Below are 17,839 nucleotides of genomic sequence, written 5' to 3'. Positions count from 1 at the left end.
CCACTAAAGCTAAATTCATCCTACAAAGTGCATCAGTTTAGGTAAACAAATCCTCAAGTACACAATGTTCTTTGTGTGGTATGAGTACTAGTTTTTAGGAAAATATCAAGTAATTCTCAAAACTTGCAAAGTAAATTGCTGTAGTTTAATTCAAAATCATCAAGTTTTCAGTTAAAGCACTGTTATATTCTGCCATATCTACTCTCTCACTTAAAACTGATTAGTGTAATAAAACTCTGAAAAATACCATTACTACTCCATGGATTCTATCATATTTGTGCCAAGAGTAAAACTTTCACTTTTGTGTGTAGTAGTAACTAGAAAAGTGGACTTTAGTTCTTTTTCCTAATTTAGGAAGACTATCAGTAACTATATTTTTTTGGTGCTCCATCGGGATACAGGTGCAGTTCTTTTCTAGATTTCACATTGTCTGGAATGTTCCATTATTTTGATCCAAAATATACTTTATGTTCCACAAATGAGAGAAAGAACTAGGAGGCCTGGCTTATATTACAAAAGTAATTTTTAAAATTCTTTGAAAAATCTCAGTGTCATATATTTTACTCATGTTTTCATGATTGAGAGATACCTTTCCTTATGTTTTACTATTTTGCTAATTATAAAAGTAATACATGAATTTTCTGAAAACTCAGAAAATATCAAGAAAAGAAATATCACCAACACTCAGTGCCCCAGAGATAAGACCTGTGTACAATTTGGATCATTGTCTTCAAGTTGTTAGTCAATTTTTAATTCTATGAAAGTTCTGAATCTGCTTTTTAAATAATATATTGTAAGTCCTCTATTTTCAACTTCCTGAGATGGGAAAACAATTTTGCTACTCTTCCTCCTCAAAAATAGTCCCAGATTTGATTATGTAAAATTGAGGGGGTGGATGGGATTCAGAAATAAAAATATCTGTTGTGACAACATAGAGCAGTGCATCAAAGGGAGTCAGCTTAAAGACAATTCATGCATATTGACGATGTCCACATAGCACAAAGCTTCAATACTAAATACAGCACTAAACTTTGTGCTAAATATATAGCACAAAGCTTCAACTGCTTAAAAATTTTTTCACCCTAATAGTCCTTCTAAATTCTTTCCAGTATTAAAAAAATTTTTAGTCATTCTTTCTTTCTAGAGAGAGGGGAAGGGAGGGAGAGAAATATTGATGTGCAAGAGAAACGTTAATGGGTTACACGTTTCTGTTCGCAGGCAGGAGCTCAATCCACTGAGCCACACCAGTCAGGGGTCCAGTCTTTTTTTTTAATGTCTGAAAAGTTATCTGTGAGCTTGCAAGTGTTCAGAAAAGTATTTGAGTATGAGAAATGTTCAACTGTTTCAGTATTCTAGGTTTAAAAAATGGTAATAATTTTTCACAAATTTTCCAGTACCTTTTTGGTTTGTATAAAATCACGGCAAATAAAATCTTTTTCTCAAAATAGAGTCACACGTCATAGTAATCAAAGGCTGACATATTATAAAAGTATTACCTTTTTATCATATGATGTATTTAGGGTCCTGCTATATTTCAACTGCTTTATTTCAACACTTAATCATTTCTGAAGACAAACATTTACTTCCTTTCAAAATTAAACAAACAAACATGAAGCTTTATTTAATATTTAAATTGGGTGATGTATTACAGGATCTCCGTTTTGTTATTTTTCTAAGAGAGCATTCACTTTGGATGGGTGCTGAACAAACATGTGTATGACTTTCACTGATATGCAAAATAGTATGTTTTCCTTGTTTGATTTTGTGTTTAACAATCAATTCCCTGAGTTGATGGGCTGGGTGGCTTAAATCTAGAAATTTTGTCACAATTTTCAATTAAATTTATCAAAATGATAGCACATGTTAGTCTTTTCTCTTTTTGCCCACTAAACATTAGCTAATTCTTTAAACTTGGAATTTTTTTTTCCAAGGATCTAGAAAAAGAAAGAAGGGGTTATCTGTTGCCAAATAGAATTGAATAAATTGTAATTATACTTTTGTAAGTAACTTGTGGATATGTAGTGCAATTTCCTAATAAATATTACTTGATTTCTCAGGCAATTTGCTTCAGACATTACATTCTCTCCCACAATACAAAAAAGTAATGTCACAAAGGTGAATTCTAAGATACATATTGACAATAAAGGGCCGTAAGCACACAGTGGGCAAAAGTCCTAGCAAACTTGAAAAATATTTAACTGAACAATAATGGAGCAATGCCAAATGCTAAAAGTCACCAAAGATAATTTTAATTGTTGTAGATATAATGGTGTTCAATGACAGCTGTTTTGGAACAAAAAGGTTATTTCCTGCAAATTTAAGTAAGTTTTCTCCTAAAATAAACTCTCATTGATTGTTAAAATTACCAATTGTCCTTAATGGCAAATGGACACCAAAGTTGGCTAATTACTTTGAATATGGAGTCACTCCTACATGTTGATTTGTAAACACTATCTGGAGGAAAAATTAAAAGACATAATGTAGCCCAGTGTTATTTCTCCCTATGGAGATATTACAGGGCTCTTATGTAAGAGAAGTAGTTGAAAAAAATATCTAAAGCAAAAAGTACTTACGAACTGAATGTTGCAACTTTCCCAGTAAGCACAGCTTCCTCTCTCCTTTCCCCTCTCTTTTTTTGGAAATGACAAGAATAAGCTTTTTAAAAACTAAATTTTACTACATTATAAATAAAGGATATAATTATTTAATAAAAGAGATTTAACTTGTTAGTCAACAAAAATTTATTTCGTGCTCTGGCCTAATACTACTAGAATTAGCTACTTTGGATTTTGTGTTTATTTATATATTACAAGTCTATTTTTAAGTTTATTTGACCCAAGGTTATCATTTTATGCATTACGGTAATGATCCAATGCTATTTTTTGTTTTTATAAATTTTAAAAATGCGTATTAACTGCTACTTGAGTAAAAGTAATGTAGGAAATACAGAGGTGAAAAGGGCACAGTTCTTATTCTTAAATGTAGAGACACTGTCATTCCTTACATTTTTTAATGTATCTTATTGCTTCATTTTTTAATTAAGAAAACTAACATGTATGCATTATTCTTAAAATTGTAAAGTTCACAAAATGATAAAGAATAAGAATAACCTTAAATATATCCCACCATCCAGAGATAACCACTGTTAAAGCATAAACTTATTTTTTTTGTACCGCTGCATTTACAAATATATTTAAACAAGATGTAGTCTCTTGTGTTTTTAAAATTTTTAGTTATCAGTTCAACAATGATGAGAGAACTGAAATTTTTAAAAAGAACTCTCATTAAGAATTCCTATTATCTTTAGATGTTTAAGATTTTTTAAAAGTTTAGTTCTATTTCTTCTTTGTGGGATCCCAGTGTAAATTATATATGCTTGTTAGGTGGCATTCCAGTATTTTCTGCTTAAGTACTTCTTTTAAGAACAGTTGATTTTAAGCAAGTGACATTTATTAATGTCAGAGATAAAAAATACATAAAATCTATGTTTTAAAAAGATTAAAAGGTAAGAGAAAATTTATATGAGACTTAGTCTTTGCCAACAAGTAGTTAAGCATGTAAGTAATTTAATACAATCATTAATATTTTGCCAAAGTTTTAGAACCTAGTCATTTTGTTCTTCTCTCTTTTGTAGAATATCTTTTAAAATTTATTCTATAGTAATAGTATACTGACTTTTAAAAGGATAAATCTATGCATTCTAACATGAAAAGACCTTATTAAGTGAAAAATTCACAGAACTATGTATTTCAAATAATTTATGCTAAACAACTATAAAAGTTTGTATGCTAAAGTACATATATACTTTATGAAAATAAACAGAAAAGAGACTAACAATTAGTGCCTCAATCTGGGAAGGAAAGTGGAAGTGGAAGTGGGAGGACAGTAGGGGGAACTTTTACAATTTATTCTAGATGTTTCTGCATTCCTTACAACAAAAGTAAATTCATACATTACTGGTGTGATTATTTTTCACTGGAAGACATTAAACTGACCTAAGTCTTATCATCATTTTTATTGGCCCTTTTTACTACTCTGAATTCTAGTCATTTCTGTAACTATCTAATCTCTTCTAAAAAAAAATTGAAGCTCCTAAAGAACACATATACATTGTACTTGGCATTTTCCCCACAGCCCTGGAATTGGTGCCTTGGCACATTAGGTCCTAAATATGACTGTGTTGAATATCTAAAATCATGATGTAGATACACTGTAATTTAGAATCCACTATTCTACGAGAGCCACAAAACTATTATCTTATGGAGAGAAATCTACAAAAAGCTCTGGTTATGGTTTTCATTGTAAGTCCTTTAATTTAAAAAAATTGGATAATATTGCCTTTTCTAGTGTAATTACTAGAAACTCAATTTAATAAACTTTAACCATGCTTGGCATATATTTTTAAAAATAAGGCCTGAGAGAACTGAAAGTAACCACTTCTAGTACCCCTGCAAGATTAGCTAAGAGCTGTGCAATAGGCACCATGTTTTCTGTTGTGAAAGAACTCTGGGCACTCATTGGAACACAACAACTGATAGAAGGAATGAAGGAAAATTACAATTCAGTCTTATAGTGTGAAATAGGAAGGACTAAGTGTTAAGGGAGCCTATCCCTGACTGTCAATATACACCTTAAACCCAGACAGATATGGCTTAGTTTGATATGGCAAATTACAGCTGTGAATTATAGTTAAAAAAGAAAGTCCGTCTACTTCATCATTAATTATATTAATGGATTCCTAAATGAAAAAGACTGGATGGACATTTATTGCAGGTGAATTATTTCACAAAACATACTTACACAGTACCAAATAGCTTCATATTTTAAACTGACAGCTCTTTTCTAGATTTATTTGGATCCAGCCACAGAAATAGACGTATGGCTAGAAATGCATTGGCCCCTTCATTCTTGAGGCTCCTCTTTCTTTCTTTTCACTGGCTCTTTCTCCTTAGCCTAAAATCATGTGCAAACCTCTCTTGTCTTAAAAAATAAAAACAAAAACTCCACCTTAGTTAGACTCAGTGTACAATCTATGCTCTTTCCTTCACTGGCAAACATCTCTAAGAGCCCTTGGCATTTATTAGCTCCACTTTCTCACCACAACTGGTAACAAGAAATGGCTAGGAAACTGGACTCAGGAGTTAGGTAGAGCTGAGTTATCTTGGATCTGTAGCAAACTTGTTGTATGACTATGGTCAAGGTCTTTCTGTGTCTTAGTTTACTCATCTGTAAAATGAGGATGACAATATTAATAATATTATTGTACTTCCTGACCTCAGAGAGCTGTAGTGAAGATTAAATAGCACAATGCTCACAGTAGGTGCTAAATTAATGTTTCTGACTGCCATAGCTTCTGCCTCCATCTCCTCTTTCACCAACATTTACCAGGCCAATCTTACCTGACTTGTCTATGTCGTCTGAGAGAGGTGTCTGCTCTCTTCCTTTGGCCTTCATTATACCAGACCACTTTCATTTTTCTTTTTTCTACTTCTCTAGCTGTTTCTTCTCAGATTCCACCTATCTCTTAAAATCTCACCTTCCCCAAAGACTTCTCTTCAGCCTCCTTACCTTCTTGTTCTCCCTGGCAATCTCATTCATACCAGTGGGTTCAGTTGCTAGGAAAACAATGACAACTCCACATTGTATTTCCATCCCAGACCCCTTTCCAAGAACCCTTTCTACAGGAGTAGATAGTCAACTGTCTATGGACATCTTCACTTGGTTACCTTCCACAAACACGTAAAACTCAACATGTCTCAAACTGAACCCATCAACTACTCAAGTCAGGAAACTGAGCATCAGCTTAGACATACTCCGTAGTGCAAATGGGGTTTTTTGTTGTTTGTTTGTTTTAAAGGCTGTGAATCCTACCTCCTAAATATTTCATATGGCTACATTCTACTCATCCATCAAAATGAAACTCAATACTATCTCTTTGGGAAACCTTCTCATTGACCACCCCCCAACCTGGGTTAGATTTCTCCCTATTTTACGTACCCCCATGTGCGATGACACTTTCATAGCACTTATTGCATTGCATTCTGCTTTTTAAAAAAATTTGCCCGTCTTCTCTACAGGACTGTCAGATCCTTAAAAACTGGGTTTTTGTCTTTCAGCCTAACAGTGTGTAGCAAAGAGGATGTGCTTCATCCAGCTTTCAGCTTAATTCCACTGCTATCTCAGGCATACACAATAGCCTAGAATTTAGCTCAATGATGTTGCAAACAATTTAGAAAATGTTAAAACTGTTCCTAGATAAGTAAGAGTTAACTATATTCTAGAGTTCAAGGGATCCTCGCCAAGTCAATAAATTACTTGGTGTTCGCTGAGTACCAACTGCTTTCCCCAAATACTGAATAGTTTACTATTTCCATTTCTCACATTTGTTACTGAAAGTAACTGGAATTAAACTTTCCTTTTTTTGAGAAGGAAGAGATTTTTTTGGTAAGAATAGCATTTTAAATGATGGTCCTTAAATACTTGAGAAAGTGATTCTTCTCTGTGTTGATGGGGACTTGGATTCTAATTCATGTAATAGAAAAAATATTAAAAATCTGGCCTTATATTTTGAGTTCTAACAAACATTTTCAGTTTGCTACTTCTGACCTTTTCATTATAGCAATGATTCTCAAATTTTAATGTGCATAAGAAGTACCTCAGAGGCAAGGATGGAAAGAAGGAACCAAGATTGGGAATGCTGATATGAATTTGGCATTACTATTAAAATACCACCAATATTACACACTAAAATACACAATTGTTAGTTGGCCAAAATTCTGGGATTTGTCTTAGAAATAGTCACTAGTGCCATCACATTTTTTGCATCAGGTAGTTTCCTTTCTCTCCCTACAGGTATACTTAAGGACATTAAATTCTATTTGTATTTGCCAGTGTATAATATTTAGGTATCACAAATAAACCTAAATTGCTCTTAATTGCGCATAATCATTTGTTCATTTGCAAATATTTGTTGAGTACCTACTATGTACCAAACCTATATGCACTTTCAATGTAAAATATCAGGATTTAGGGGTTCTTCCTGTTTGGAATAGAGAGTTATTTTAAATATAATAGTAATTCAGTAAATGTGTGTTGATTCACTGATTAAATTTAGTGTAGAAAATACTATTATTTGAGCTCTTTTGAAATCTATACAAGAATGCTGTCAGAAAAGTTGCATTGTTAGAATAAGTATCAGGAAATCCCCTTGGTAGCTGTAGTACTTTAGTGATCAGATATAAAAACTGAATTGGAGGATCATAATGTAAAGTTGAACAATACACTGAATCCTTTTTAAACAAAAAAGGAAAATTTAAAGGAACTGTATAATACACATTTAAACTAGAAATGTGCTTTTTAAGATTAATGAAATAATTTTCAATTCAACTTTCAAAGAGAGGACCAAAGGATCTGAAAAATATCTATGATAGTAAATCCATTATACATTACAGTAAAATAAAGTGCTTGACTTTTAATCCAAGATGTAGACTAAGTACATGTATTTATCAACCTTCCCTACCCCAAAAACCCATTAAAATGATTAAGGCCACTGCTAATCTGTGAAGCATTTTTTTGTGTAAATTAGGAAAAGGCACCTGTTTTTTCAGGTAGAATGAGCTCATGACTAGGATTTCAGACCATCTTTGTCCACTTGACTGGCCCCTTAGGGCAGAGTTACAACCTGTACAACAATACGCTGCAGTTCTAGAATAACAGAATGACAAAACAAGATAGGCAGGTGGAGAAGGGAAAAGCAAACACATAATAGAATAGTTCTTATTCAGTTAAGGGGAATATATAAATAATCTTTTTTCACAATAGCATTTTAAAAAATTGAGTTTTAAGTCATATGCCATAAAATTAACCTTTCTAAATGTACAATTCAGTGGGCTTTAGTATTTAACAAAGTTGTGAAACCATCACCATGTTCATCACCCCCTGAAAAAACTTCCCTATTTTCTCCTCTCCCACCTCCTAGAAAACACTAATCTATTTCTATCACTATGGATTTGCCTATTATATTATATTATATTATATTATATTATATTATATTATATTATTTGCCTATTATTTATATTATATTTCATATAAATAGAATCATATATGAGGCCTTTTTGACTGACTTCTTTCACATGGCATAATGTTTTTGAAGCTTATACATGTCATAGTGCATATCAGCATTTCATCCCTTTTTAGTGCTGAGTAATATTTCATTGTATAGATATACCTGTTAATTCATTCATCCATTGATGGACATGTGGATGGTTTCCACTTTTTGGCTACTATTAATAATGCTGCTATGAACACTGATATACAAGTGGCTTGATGTTTTACAAGAAGCTTATGAGGATTAAGAGGTTGTTTGAACAGAAATCGATTTGGACAGCCATGATCTTGGTTTTGCATTATCTATCTTCCAGAAGCTTTTCTCTTCTTTTTAATTTTTTTAAGTTAATTAATTAATTCTTCACTCATCCCTCCCTCCACTCTGGCAACGATCACTTTGTTCTGTGTATTTATGGATCTGTTTCTGTTTTGTTTGTTTTGTTTCTCTAAATTCCGCAAATAAGTGAAATTTTATGTTATTTGCCTTTGTCTGATTTATTTTACTTAGTATAATATCCTTTTGGTCCATCCATGTTGTTGCAAATGGCAAGATTTTATTCTTTTTTATTGAAGAGTTAAATTCCATTATACATATATATGGTTGCTTCCATATTTTGGCAATTGTAAATAATGCAACAATGAATGCAATGCAATATATATTTTTTAATTAGTGTTTTTGTTTTCTTTGGATAAATACTCAGAAGTAGAATTGCTGGGTCATATGGCAATTCTGTTTTTAATTTTTTGAAGTATTACTATACTGTTTTCATAGTGGCTACACCAACATACAAGTCCACCACTGGTGCACAAGTGTACCTTTTTCTTCACATTCTCACCAACTCTTGTTATTTGTTGACTTTTTTATATTGCCATTCTGACAGGTGTGAGGTGGTATCTTATTGTGGTTTTGATTTGCAGCTCCCCTGATGATTAGTGATGTTGAGCAACTTTTCATGTACCTGTTGACTGTTTGGATATCTTCTTTGGGACAATGTCTATTCAGATCCTTTATTTGTTAAACAGGTTGTTAGGGGTTGTTGTTGTTGTTGTTGTTATCGAACTGTATGAGTTATTCATATTTTTTGGATATTACTCTCAGCTATATAATTTGCAAATATATTCTCTCATTTAGTAGGTTTTCTTTTCATTTTGCTGATGGTTTCCTTCACTGTGCAGAAAATTTTTAGTTTGATGTAGTTTCATTTTTTTGTTGTTGTTGCCCTTGCCCAGGGAGACATGTCCAAGAAGATATTGCTAAGACCAATGTCAAAGAGTTTACTGCCTATATTTTCTCCCAGGAGTTTTATAGTTTCAAGTCTTACATTTAAGTCTTTAAACTATTTGAGTTTATTTTTGTATATGGTGTAAGAAAATGGTCCAGTTTTATTTGTGTGTCTGTGTATCTGTGCAGTTTCCCCAACACCACTTATTGAAGAGATGGTAATTTCCCCATTTTATATTCTTGCCTCCTTTCTTGTATATTAATTGACCATAAAAGTGTGGATTAATTTCTGGGCTCTCACTTCTGTTCCATTGATCTATGTGTCTATTTTTGTGCCAGTAATATACTGTTTTGATTACTGTATCTTTGTAGTTTAGTTTGAAATCAGGATGCCTGATACCTCCCACTTTGTTTTTTTTCCTCAAGATGCTTTGGCTATTCAAGGTCTTCTGTGATTCCATATACATTTTAGGATTATTTGTTCTGGTACTTAAAAGAATGCCATTGATATTTTGATTGGGATTGTGTTGAATCTGTATAATCTTCGAGTAGTACATACATATTAACAATCCTTACAATCCACAAATATGGTACATATTTCCATTTATTTGTGTTCTTTTCAATTTCCCTCTTCAATACTTTATACTTTTCAGAGTACAGATCTTTCACCATCTTGATTAAATTTTGTCCTAGGTGTTTTATTCTTTATTGATATAACTGTAAATGGCATTGCTTTCTTATTTTTTCCTTCTGATCATTTGTTATTAGAGTATAGAAATGCAACAGATTTCTGTATATTAATTTTGTATCCTGAAATTTTACTGAACTAATTGATTAGTTCTAACAGTTTTTGATGGTGTCATTAGGGTTTTCTATATATGTATCATGTCCTCTGCAAATAGTGACAGTCTTAGTTCTTCCTTCCCAATGTGGATTCCTTTTATTTCTTTTTCTTGTCTGATTGTTGTACCTAGGACTTCCAATAGTATGTTGAATAAAAGTGATGACAGTGAGGATCATTGTGTCATACCCAATCTTAAAGGAAAAGCTTTCAGCTTTTCACCATTGAGTGTGGTGTTAGCTGTGGGTTTGTCATATATAGCCTTTATTATGTTGAGTTATGTTCTTTCTGTACCCACTTTGTTGAGAGCTTTTATCATAAAGGGATGTTGAATTTTGTCAAACAGCTTTTTGGCATCTATTGAGATTATCATATGATTTTTACTTCTGGTTTTATTGATGTGATATGTCATACTTATTGATTTGAGATATAAAATAATTTTTTTAAAATTCTGCATACTGGGTAAAGATATTTAGAAATTGACTTACTGAAATTTTACTGAGAAAACAAATGAATAGAGATATTAATTTTAAAAATACTTTGGGGAGGAAAAATATCCATTTTATGGTGGTAGGAAGATGTGCTGACAAGCTATGATGTCAATAAACAAAGTATTACTCTTCAATAAAGCATACACATCTCACCACCTTCTTCCCCCACTTCCTACCACTACAGTACAAAAGTTTCTAAACAAATAAATGCAATTCATAGCCAACCTACCAGTTACTCAAATATTTAAAATGCAGTAGAAATGCAAAACAGAAGGAAAAAGTCACTGTGTTCCAAAGTGTCACTCCAGAAATGGGCTCCAACTTCCATGTTCTAGATGTATGAAAAATTCTCCTTTAGGTGTCAGTTCCAGGGCTAGGAAGCTGAAGACTGGAAGGAAGGCTGTTGTACCAATGACATATTTCACAGATATAGAACAAACATTTCAGAAATTTATATGGAACCATAAACGACTGGGAATAGCTGCAGCAATTTTGAGAAAGAAGGACAAAGCAGGAGGGGTCACAATACCTGATATTGAACTGTATTACAAGGCCACTGTAATCAAAACAGCCTGGTACTGGCATAAAAACAGACACATAGACCAATGGAACAGAACAGAGAGCCCAGAAATAAACCCAAGTCTCTACTGTCAATTAATATTTGACAAAGTGGAAAGAAGCATAAAATGGAGCAAAAATAGCCTCTTCAACAAATGGTGTTGGGAGATCTGGACAGCTACATGCAAAAAAATGAAACTCAATCACCAACTTACACCATACACAAAAATAAATTCAAGGTGGCTAAAAGACTTAAATATAAGTCATGACACCATGAAAGTCTTAGAGGAAAACATCGGCAGGAAAACCTCAGACATTCCACACAGCAACATCTTCACTGATATGTCCCCTAGAGCAAGGGACATAAAGGAAAGAATAAACAAGTGGAATCTCGTCAAAATAAAAATCTGCATGGCTAAAGAAAACAGCATTAAAAGGAAAAGAGATCCAACTATATGGGAAAACATATTTGCCAATGATACCTTGGACAAGGGTTTGATCTCTAAAATATATAAAAAACTCACAGGACTCCACTCCAGGAAGACAAACAACCCAATTAAAAAATGGGCAAAAGACTTGAACAGACACTTCTCCATGGAGGACATACAGAGGGCCCAAAGGCCTATGAAAAGATGCTCGGCATAACTAGCCATCAGAGAGATGTAAATTAAAACCACAATGAGATACCACTTCACACCAGTCAGAATGGCCATCATAAACAAATCAACAAACAAGTGTTGGAGAGGATGCAGAGAAAAGGGAACCCTAGTGCACCATTGGTGGGAATGCAGACTGGTGCAGCCACTGTGGAAAACAGTATGGAATTTAACTCCATACTGTTTGGCACTTCCATTTTGGAACTGCCTTTTGACCCAGCAATTCCACTGCAGGGATTATACCCTAAGGGCCCTGAAACACCAATCCAAAAGAACCTATGCACCCCAATGTTCATAGCAGCACAATTTATAGTAGCCAAGTGCTAGAAGCAACCTAAGTGCCCATCAGTAAATGAGTGGATCAAAAAACTATGGTACATTTACACAATGGAATTCTGCACAGCAGGGAGAAAGAAGGAGCTCCTACCCTTTGCTACAGCATGGATGGAACTGGAGAGCATTATGCTAAGTGAAATAAGCCATGTGGTGAGGGACAAATACTGTATGATCTCACCTTTAACTGAAACATATTCAACAAAAGAAAAAAGCAAACAAAATAAAACCAGAGACATTGAGAATAAGAGAAATCTAACGACAGCCAGGAGGAAGTGGGGAGGGCACAGTGGGAAGAAGAGATTTCAGGAACTACTATAAGGGACACATGGACAAAACCAAGGGAGAGGGTGGAAGCAAGGGAGGGAGGTGGATTTGACTGGGGTGGTGGGGAGTGGTGGGGAGTAAAAGCAGACAACTGTAATTGAACAACAATAGAGTAATTAAAAACAACAACAACAACAACTGTTGTTGTACATTTACACAATGGAATTCCACGCAGCAAAAAGAAACAAGGAGCTCCTACCCTTCTTGACAGCATGGATGGATCTGGAGAACATTATGCTAAGTGAAATAAGCCAGGCAGTGAAAGACAAATACCGTATGATCTCACCTATAAGTGGAACCTAATCAACAAAACAAACAAGCAAGCAAAATACAACCAGAGACATTGAAATAAAGAACAAACTGACAGTTACCAGAGAGGAGGGAGGAGAGAGATAATAGGGGAAGAGCCATCAAGGAACATGTATAAAGAACACATGGACAAAGCCAAAGCAGGCAGGTTCAAGGGTGGAGCAGGGGAGTGTGTTGAGGTGAAAATGGAGACAACTGTACTTGAATAAGAATAAAAAAAAAGCTGTTGTGATGGCTATAGCAGCAATAAGTCTGTCGGTAGCTTAGTTCCTATCCTGTAGACATTTAAGAAATGGGCACCTAGGTGCCTGAAAACCTCTCCTGTAAGAGAGGATAAGGGAAATTATGTTATTGAAAAATCATAGTAGGAACAGAACATCTGAAAATCACTCTACTAGGAAGCTGAGCTCTTAAGCTATAGGCTTAAACTTCCCAGTCCTCGGACTCAGCTCAAAGCAAAAATTGTGTGTCAATAATAGTTGTTCCATGTATCAAAAGCAAAGTTGACACATGGGTCCCAATGTTTGCAATAACAGAAAGGCCTCTGATTACTCAAGTAATACTCAATTCAGTGGCTGAGCCTGGGGCTTACATAAATAAGTGTTAATCAATTTTGTAGCCATAATTGTTAAAAATACAACTTCAAAAGGTGATTAAATTTTGATATTCCTGTTGTTTCAATAATAGAAATTTGTTCAGAGTCTGCCACTTGCCGTATGTTAGGTATAACACAAGCTAGGGATACAAAAGTGAATTTAAAAAATCCCTGTCTTAGCAGGTATTGGGAAATCTCTGTTCCTTCCTCTTAATTTTCCTGTGAATATAACACTGCTCTAAAATAATAATAAAGTCCTTTAAAAATTGCTACATTCATGGAGTTTACATTCTAGCATAGGGAGCCAAACAATAAATAAGTTTAAAAAGTAATTTCAGGTAGTGATTCATGGTATGAAGAAAAATAAAACTATTAAGAGACTAAACAATGATAGTGATGGAAGACCTCATGATGAGGTGACACTTGAATTATTTACTTAATAGTAGCTTGGTTTTGCAAGTTAAACACTCAGCTATCAATCATTCAACAAACATTGATTGCCCATTTATTTGGTATCAGGCATGGTAGTGCAGTATGTCCTGGTTTTAAAAAGATCGATAAACCATGGCTTCTGCTGACAAGGCACTTAATTTTAGTAAGGGAAGAGAGACACTTCATCAACAGCCTATATCAAATTATAACTAGTGTTAGATCAGAAGACTGCACTAAGTGAAGAGAAACAAGCAGAAGCACAGAGGAAAAAGATTACTCCCAGTGAGGTTTTCCAGAAGGGAAGTTTAGGATCTTGCAATGCTCCCCAATATTTAGTACATGATAGTCACTTATACAGGCCAAATAGAGAGTAAAGGACAATAAAAGAAGAGAATTTCTCGTGGCTGAAGGTGACCACCCCCCAGGGCTCTGCCAGCCCAGTCTCCCATCTATTCCAAAGCTTAGAATGAAATCTGTTCTCTGCACACTCACACAAGAGTTGTTTTGGTTTTGGGGGTATTTGGGGAGTAGAAACTGAGACTACCATAACCACCTTTCCACAGGTCCAGGTACCTTGCCCATTTCTCAACCTTAACATATTTATATCCTTACATCCTCTGAAACTCTGTAGCTACAGACAATGGTTCTCCCAGCCATGAACATATTTTACAGCTCACCCATGAAAGACCTTAAGAGTTGAAAAAATTTCACTTGAGAAACTTTTCTGTTAAATCCCAAATCTGCCAAAGGAAATCAAACCAACTTTTAAATACAAGACTTAAGAACAACATTTTAAAAGAGCTTGAACATTTTATGATGAAATGTGTTTTGGGGATTTGCTTTAGAATCATACAGAAGAGAGAGAAATTGGTGAGGGTATAGAAGAAACAAGATTGACCATAAACTGAAATTGGGTTATGGGTATGGTGGGGGTGGATGGGAATGTAGGTAGGGTGGGTGGGGAGGAGTGTCATAGTATTTTGTCTACTTCTATATTTGTCTAATGTTTTCCATTACAAAAATTTTTGTGGTTTAGTTTTATACAGCAAAGCCTAGGACTTACAAATTTACATGGGCATCCTGAGAAAATGATTCTCATACAGGAATGTGGGGTTCATAGCTATTTCAAAATCTATCTGTTATAGTAGTGAAAGTTTTCACATGCAAGACAGATAGTAGAGTGGCCGTGTAGACTGATGGCTAAATATGATGCATATATTTTAAAAAAACCCTCAGCCCTGGCTGGTGTAGCTCAGTGGATTGAGCGTGGGCTGCAAACCAAAGTGTTGCAGGTTCGATTCCCAGCCAGGGTACATGCCTGGGTTGCAGGCCATAACCCCCAGCAACCGCACATTGATGTTTCTCTCTCTCTCTCTCTCTCTCTCCCCCCCTCCCTTCCCTCTCTAAAAATAAATAAATAAAATCTTTAAAAAAACACAAAAAAACAATGACAGAAAAAAACCTCTTCACTTAGCCAAACTGGGCTTTACTATATTAGTGATTGACTATCAGAAAAAAATATTCTCAATGCTTTTACCCATTTAATAAACAACATTTACTGGGTTCCTACTAAGACTTGGCATTTCCCCATGTTATCTCATCAATAAGATTATGAAGATATATTATATTTTCATTTTGTAGATGAGGAAACTAAGCCTCAGAGAGTGTGAGTTTCCTGCTCAAGGTCACAATGAGCAGAGATAAAGGTCAGGACTCTTTCCATTCTACCAGCACTTAATTAAAACAAAACTCTTGAAAGGAAAAGACAAATAGAAAGTAGGACAGCTTTCCTGTTCTGCAAACTACCCCAAGGTGACCAGGAGTGCTTGTCCTCCCACCATCTGCTTACTCTACTTCCTACCTCTTGTTACTTAGAGGCCTGATATACAAAACTGGTCAATTTTTAGGGGGAAAAAGTAGAGAAATATTGATGAAGCAAGACAAAGTGTGCTCTTTTTTATTCCCTGAAAGTCAGAAGTATTTTTGAACCTTTAAAAGATGTTTTCAAACCATTAAAATGTTAAAACTTGAATAGTCTAACTCAAAACTACTGAAACTACCAAATGAAATTTCTTGCAATTAAATATCATTATGGTGTTCACAAATTATAAAAGATAAAATATTTTTAAAAATAGGGAGTTATTTCATTCAATATTAAAGAAAAGTGTATTATTGAAGAAATGGTATTAAAATTATGTCTCAAGTTTTCCAAGTTATCTAAATGAAAGCTCAAGTTGGCATATTAATAGAAAATGAAATACTAATTTGGGTATATTTCCATGATTTTTTTGTTTTGAATCAATATATAACTGTATTATTATAATATAATGATTTGTATATAAAAGTATTCACTTTTATTAAAATGTCCCAGAAAAAAAACCCTTTTATTTGTAGGCAACCACTCAAAACAGATATAGAATGCTGAGTTAAGCAGAGAGGTAGAGTGAAAAGATCAAGCTCTTTTGAAGCCAGAAGAAATGAGTTACAAGCTTGGCTTTGGTGCTTAAGACTTTATAACAAATAGGCAAGTCATTTGGTGAGCTGTAAGATAAGAGGGGACAGGATAGGGAGAAGAGGAGAGAAAACCACCTTAATAATATTTAAAGTTGCAGGTAAAATTTCATAGCTAGATTTAAAAATCACGTGTGGGAACACAATGTGTGTTTAACCTGTCCAGCATGTTGAACTGGTTGCACTTTTTAAAGTTTTAAATTAAGATCTTATAAACCCCCTGAGAATTTATGGTATCTATAGGCTAATAAATGCTATCTCAGATAAAGAGGAGGAGCAAATGCCAGAGCCATGATTGTACACAGCTGCTGCAAATAAGTGACTTGATTGGATGACTAGAAACACAGTGCATTCATTTTCTAAACTCATCTGCAAAATGGTTACATATCCTTATTAATGCCAACACTGTTTGGTTGAAGCCTTGGAAAATAAAATTTTTGTTATGATTTAAAATTTTTCCCTTAAAAAGTAATATACCAGAATTTAAAAATACCAGATGTGGGGACAGTATAAGTATAGTTGGAGTAAAATGGGGATCAATTTAGTTATGACCAACTCCCACTACTAGTCCTATACTTCTTACCCAATATAATAAACACAGTATGCAATTATGAACCTGGGAACAAAGTTCCCCTAGTTGAAAGAAAAGCAAATACGTTGGCAAATCTCAAATGAGATTAACAATTGAATATTAATTGCAAAAAAAAAAGTGCCACAAGACCAAATATCAATATTTGGAAGGAGTCCTTCTGGTTGTGGAAAATGAACCCAGGCACAATCTTTTGTCTCCAGAAACTACATATGGATCCAAATGCATATGCGCACTGTACAAGTTGGAGACCATGTGCTGTTTATCATTTTAAACCCAACACTTAGCAGAAGGCCTGGCATAAAATAAGCATTTAATAAATGTTTATGGAATGAAAGAACTCTGCAACTGTAGTTTATATAGTGTTTTTGCAACTTTTTAGAATGTGGCCCACAGTGAGAAACACATTTTATACCAACTCTTGGTAAATGCAAATGCACAAACATGAATAACATGAAAGTTATGAGGCAAAACTTAATTTAATTTGAGAGATGCTTTCTGATAGTTTCTGTTCTGTTCTGTTTTATTTGACATAAAAACATACTAGTTTTGACCCATTACATTGATTTTAATAAGTCACCAATGAATCAAGACCAGAAGTTTAAAATACAGATTTATACTTTTTATTTATGTTGCTTAAATTCTTACATTTATAGGCTTCATTAACTATAGATCACTTTTTAAAAATTACAAGATTTTTGTATCTGGAAGGGAATTTAGAAAGTATTCAAATCAACTCTAAAATGTTGCACCAGTTATGAATTCACTACAGTGGATTCTTTTTCATCAATGTTGCTGAATTAGAGCCTACCTAGTGAAAGCAGATAGGCTCTACCTCACACAATAAAATAATTTCACTCAAAATGGAT

This window comes from Phyllostomus discolor, chromosome 7, assembly GCF_004126475.2.
Source record: "Phyllostomus discolor isolate MPI-MPIP mPhyDis1 chromosome 7, mPhyDis1.pri.v3, whole genome shotgun sequence".
Lineage (NCBI taxonomy): Eukaryota > Metazoa > Chordata > Mammalia > Chiroptera > Phyllostomidae > Phyllostomus > Phyllostomus discolor.
The sequence above is the reverse complement of the archived record's forward strand: the minus strand, read 5'-3'. Positions refer to the sequence as shown.